Below are 6521 nucleotides of genomic sequence, written 5' to 3'. Positions count from 1 at the left end.
AACAAAGAAACCAGCAACACCACACACACAATAAAACAAACAGCATAATGATAGCAATTAATCCATACCTGTTGGTAATTATACTGATTGTCAATGGATTAAATGCTTCAGTCAAGAGACAGAAAGTACCAGAATGGATAAGAAAACAGGATCCTTCAATATGCTATCTACAAGAAACCTTACACACAAAGACAAAAATAGATAAAAAAAATTAAAGGATGGAAAAAAGTATACCAAGGTAATTGCAATAGAAAACAAGTAGGAATGGCAATATTAATCTCTGATAAAATAAGCTTTAAGGCAAAAACCAGCATAAGAGACAAAGAAGGACATTATCTCATGATTAAAAGGTCAATTGAACAAGAGGACATAACTATAATAAATATCTATCCTCTCAACCAAAGAGCCTCAAAATATATGAATCAAACCCTAATAGAATTGAAGAAAGAAGGACAACTCTGCAAAAATAGTGGGGACTTTTAATGCACCAATTTAGATAAAGAACAGAACAACCAGAAAGAAACTCAACAAAGACAGAGGAACTAAACAGCAAAATCAATCAACTTGAATTCATAGATATGCATAGAGCATTCAACCTAACAACAGCACAATACACATTCTTTTCTGGTGCACATGGAAGATTCTCCAGAATAGTGCATGTGTCAAGCTGCAAAGCAAATCTCAGTAAATTTTAAAAATTCAAAATACTACAAAGCTCCTTCTTAAATCACAATGTTCTAAAAGTAGAAGCAACAATAAGAATATCAAGGAAATAAAATCAGATACATGGAAACTGAAGAATACCCTGATTAGCAGCTACTGGGTAATAAAACAAATAAAAATTAAATTAAATTAAAAGACTAAATTAAAAAATTCCTAGAAACATATGAGAATAACAAAATAGCATACCAAAACCTTTGGGACACAGCAAAAACAGTGCTGAGGGTGGCAATTTACAGTAATAAATAAGCATATCCAAAAAGAGGAAAGAGTCAAAACCAACACATCTCCAACAATTAGAAAAAAGACCAGCAAAGTAAACCCTCAATTACCAGAAGAAAAGAAAAAATAATGAATAGAACAGAAATAAAATAGAAAACACCAACACAATAGAACAAATCAACAAGACAAAAAGCTAGTTCTTTTAAAGCGTTAATAAAATCAACAAACGGTGGCAAAACTAGCAAAGGACAAGAGGGAGAAGACACAAATAATATGTATAAGAACCATATGGGTGATGTCATAACATAATCAATGGAAATTAAAAGGATAATAGCAGAGTACTATAAAAAGTTGTACTCCAACAAATTTGAAAATATTGAGAAAATGGATACATTTTCATGAAAACACTACTTACCAAAACTAACACAGAGTGAAGTAGGAAACTTCAACAGACCTATAACAAAAGTAGAAATTGATCAGGTTATCAAAAGACTCCTAACCAAAAAAATTCAAGGCTCAGATGTCTTTACTGGTGAATTTTACCACACATTCAGAGAGTGGGTGACAACAATTTTACTCAAACTATTACAGAATATAAAAAAGGATAGAAAACTTCCTAACACAATTTATGAAGTAAGCATAACCCTCATATCATAACCAAATAAAGACATCACAAAAAAAGAATATTATAGATCAATATCCTCATGAACACAGATGCAAAAATTCTCGCCAATAGAATTCAACAACATATCAAAAAAAATTATAAATTATGACCAAGTGGGATTCATTCCAGGGATGCAAGGATGATTCAATATTAAAAAAACAATCAATGTAATCCACCATATAAATAAAAAGGGAAAAGAACCACATGATTAAATCAATTGATGCAGAAAAGACCTTTGACAAAATCCAATATCTATTCTTGATTAAAAACGCTCAACAAAGTAGGAATTGAAGGGAAATTTCTCAACATAATTAAGAGCCTATATACAAATCCAACAGTCAGAATTACTCTCAATGAAGAGACATTGAAAGCATTCTGTTTACAAACAGGAACTAGACAAGGATGCCCTTGACCACCACTCCTGTTCAATATTTTGTTGGAAGTCTTAGTCATAGCTCCAAGACAAGACAAAGAAATTGAAGCAAATAGGCAAGAAAAAAAAAAAATTAAAACTCTCTCTATTTGTAGATTTTAAACAGAAAATCCCAAAGACTCAGCAAGGAAATTGTTGGAACTCAATGAAGGATCCATCCAGTAAAGTGGCAGGGTATAAAACAATATATAAAGAACAGTCATATTCTTGTATACTAATGAAGACAGCTCTGGAAAGGAACTTAAGGGGTTATGTGAGCATAAGTAGTTCTGGTCATCATCTACTACTTTGCTATAGCTGTTTGAGGGAAGAAGGAAAAAAAAAAAAAAAAAAAACCCTGATATTTTAGAGTCATACCAACAGTTATCATGATGCTGAGCACAGAAATCGGAGAGGGGTTTGTGATGAAGGTCAGGGGTCTACCTTGGTCCTGCTCAGCTAATGAAGTGATATGCTTCTTCTCTGATTGAAAAATCCAAAATGGCACATCAGGTATTTGGTTTATCTACACTAGAGAAGGCAGTCCGAATGGTGAAGCATTTGTCAAACTTGAATCTGAAGATGAAGTGAAATTGGCTTAAAGAAGGACGTAGAAACAATGTGATACAGATACATGGATGTGTTCAAGTCCAGCACTGTTAAAATGAATTGAGTGTTGAAACGCAAGTCTGAATAGCCCTGATAGTGCCAAAAATAGCTTCATCCAGCTTAGAGGACTCCCATTTGAATGTAGCAAGGAAGAAATTGTTAACTTCTTTTAAGGGTTGGAAATTGTGTCAAATGGAGTGGCACTACTGGTAGACTTTCAGGGGCAGAGCACAGGGGAGGCCTTTGTGCAGTTTGCTTCACAGGAGATAGCTGAGAAGACATTACGGAAACACAAGGAAAGAATAGGGTACAGGTACATTGAAATCTTTGAGTAGCCAAGATGAAGTCTGAGCACACTATGATTCTCCTTGACAGCTCATGGTTATGCAGTGACCATATCCCTATGATAGTGTTGGGACTGGCAGAGGTATAATAGCATTGGGAAGGAGCTGGGTTTGAAAGGATGAGGTGAGATACCTATGGAGGAGGATATGGTGGGTATGATGAATGTGGTGATTAGAACGATAGGTATGGCTATGGGTCTGATAGATTTGGAAAAGATTTCAATTACTGTTTTTCATGAATGTCTGATTATAGACATTGAGATGGTTGGTCTAGTTTCCAAAGCACCACAGAGCACTGTGTATGTGTATGGGATTACCTCACAGAGCCATTGAGAATGACGTTTACTTTTTTTTTTTTTTTAACTCTTAGCCCTATGAGAGTACACATTGAAAATGGACCCAATGGCAGTTACTGGTGAGGCAGATGTTGAATGTGCTATTCATGAAGATGCTGTGGCAGCTATTCAAAAGACAAAGCTTGTATGCAACACAGATATGTGGAGCTCCTCTTGTATTCTATTGTAAGAACAAGCAGGTGGGGCTGTTGATCACAGATATGTAGAACTATTTTTGAATTATAAAACAGGGACAAGTGGTGATACTTATGGGAGCCAAATGATGGGAGATATGGGCTTATCCAACCAGTCTTGTTATGGAGGTCCTGCTAACCAGCAGGTGAGTGGTGGTTGTGGAGGTGGTTATAATGGTCAGAGCAGTATGAGTGGCTATGACCAAGTTTTGTGGGGAAACTCCAGTGGCTGTCAGTCCAATCTCACTTAGGTAGAGAAGGAGCTCGATAAAGCTATTACAGAAATAAAAGCTGTACATTTATGGCAGTTGACTAGAATGGGAGAAGGGACGTTTAGCATATCTAGTATGGTTGGTAAATGGGGAATATAATTGTTTCTGATGAATCATCGTCAACGTCTTTCTTTCTTTCTTTCTTTCTTTCTTTCTTTCTTTCTTTCTTTCTTTCTTTCTTTCTTTCTCTCTCTCTCTCTTTCTTTCCTTCTTTCTTTCTTTCTTTCCTTATTTCTTTAATCTTCCCTTTTTTATTTTAGAAAATAAAGTGAAAAATAAAAAATAAGTTTAACAGTTTTGCATTGTTGTTACTGTTGTTACATGCTGTCGAATTGGTTCTTATCTATAGTGACCCTGTGTAGGGTTTCTAAGGCGTGGCTGGTGAATTTGAGCCAACAACCTTGCCGTTACTGTAAGTGAAAGTGAGGATTGTTTTAAAACTTCAAGCTCAATAATTTTGAACAAGAAACAGTCATGCAGGATGTAACAACAAAATTCAGTTTGACCACAATTGCTAAAACAATTTCCAACTTTCCTAAAGTTAGCTATGCTGTAGAAGTGTATCTCAGCAGTAAGAATAGTTAGATTAAAGCAGTTTCACTTATGTTAAATGTTGCTCTTATACCACAATACATTGAAAACTTTGGATGTCTGTTGAGAAACATGCTTTTTTATAGATTTCAAATATAGGAGCTGTGTATACAATTCAAAGTGAAAACACATGGCATGTTTGTTAATTCTAACTTTTTGGTTTAATATTCTGTGAGGCATGTGAATGTACTCTTTTACTTTTTTTCTTTTTTAAGATCTTGGACAATATCGAGATGCAATACCATTATTTTAGAAATTTGGTCATGCTGTTTGTATGAAATTCTGAGGCTTTGATATATAGCTTTTCTTGTATTTTGATTTCCATTTACTGTATTATACTAAGTGAAACATGTTAAATAAATCTTCCATTTAAAAATAGGAAAAAGGGAAATTAGGAAAACAATACCGTTTGTAATAGCCACTTAAAACAATAAATACTTTGGAATAAATCTAACTAGAGAAACAAAAGACCTATACAAAGAAAACTACAAAATACAAGAAACCAAAAGAGACCTACAAAAATGGAAGAATATACCATACTCATGGATAGGAAAACTTAACATTATGAAAATGTCAATATACCCAAAGAAATAACAATATACCCAAAGAAATGTCAATATACCCAAAGATATAACACAATCCCAATCCAAATACCAGCACTATTCTTTTAAAGAGATGGAAAAATTATCATGAACTTTACATGGAGAGGAAAGAGCCCTTGGATAAACAAAGAATTCCTTAAGAAGAACAAAGTAAGAGGCCTCTCACTCCTTTACTCCTTGATTTCAAAAATTACTACCCAGTCACAGTGGTCAAAACAGCCAGGTACATGTACAATGAAAGATACATAGATCAATGGAACAGAATTGAGAACCCAGAAGTAAATCCATCTAGATATAATCAACTGATCTTTAACAAAGGATCAAAACACATTAAGTGGGAAAGAGATAGCCTTTTCAACAAATGGTGCTGCCAAAACTGGAAATCAATTTGCAGAATAATGAAACAAAACCCATATTTCACATAATATGTAAAACAAACTCAACAGAGATTAGGACATAAGAGTAAAACCTAGAACTATAAAGAACATTAATAAAAAATTAGGAACAGACTTAGGGACTCTAATAAATGGAATACACACACTGTCATACATTACAAGATATGTACAAACATTAGACGTAATAGATGACTGGTACCTATTAGAAATTAGAAACTTATGTGCATCAAAAGATTTCTCCAAAAGAGTAAAATGGGAGCATGCCAAATGGGAAACATATTTGCAATGACATATCAGTCAAGGAATATCTTTAATTGATAGAAAACTACAGTATCTATACAAGAAAAACACCAAGAACCCAAAAATAACAGGACATGAACAGACTCTTCACAGAGGAAGACATCCAGGCAGCCAACAAATACATGAAGAAATTTTCATGGTCATTAGCCATTGTTTTTGTTGTTGTTAAGAACTGTCAAGTCAGTTCCAACTAATAGTGACCCTGTATAGGATTTCTGAGAAGAGGTTTGTGAGTTTGAACCACTAATTTTGTAGTTTAAACTGACCTTGAGGTCAAGTACTTATCCTATCAAAACAGCAATGAGATAATCTCACATGAACATTAGCAGTAAAGTTCAAACAATCAGAAAACAACAAATGCTGGAGAGGGTGTGAGGAGACTGGGACCCTCCTATATTGCTGGTTGGGTTGCAAAATGGTTCAACCACTCTGGAAAACAGTATGGCACTTCCTTAGAAAATTGGAATTAGAAATACTTTATTACCCAGCAATCCCTTTACTAGGTATATATCCATAAGAAATATGAACCAGGCCATGATATAATATTCATGATAAAAACACATCAATGTTCATTGAAACACTGTTTAAAATAGCAAAAAGTTGGAGACAGCCTAAGTGTCATCAATAAAAATATGGATAAGCAAACTTTGGTATATACACAAAATGGAACACTAAGCAATAGTGAAAATAATCATGAATCTGCAAAACAACTAATAACGTGGATGAAGCTCTAGGACAATATGCTGAGTGAAATTAGTTAATAACAAAAAGATAACTATTGTTTGAGACTATTATTGTAAAAGCTTACAAAAGTTTTCCATACTAAAAGAAATATTCTTTGATGGTTACTAAGGGTAGGAG

General features: G+C 34.1%; 1 pseudogene; it reads left to right on the top strand.

Moving 5' to 3' along the window:
* Positions 1-2407: 2407 nt before the first annotated feature.
* On the top strand, positions 2408-3751 carry LOC102842681 (annotated as a pseudogene).
* Positions 3752-6521: the final 2770 nt, after the last annotated feature.

The sequence above is a fragment of the Chrysochloris asiatica genome, unplaced genomic scaffold (assembly GCF_000296735.1).
Source record: "Chrysochloris asiatica unplaced genomic scaffold, ChrAsi1.0 scaffold00228, whole genome shotgun sequence".
Lineage (NCBI taxonomy): Eukaryota > Metazoa > Chordata > Mammalia > Afrosoricida > Chrysochloridae > Chrysochloris > Chrysochloris asiatica.
Note: the sequence above shows the minus strand (reverse complement) of the source record. Positions and strands in the feature narration are given on the sequence as shown.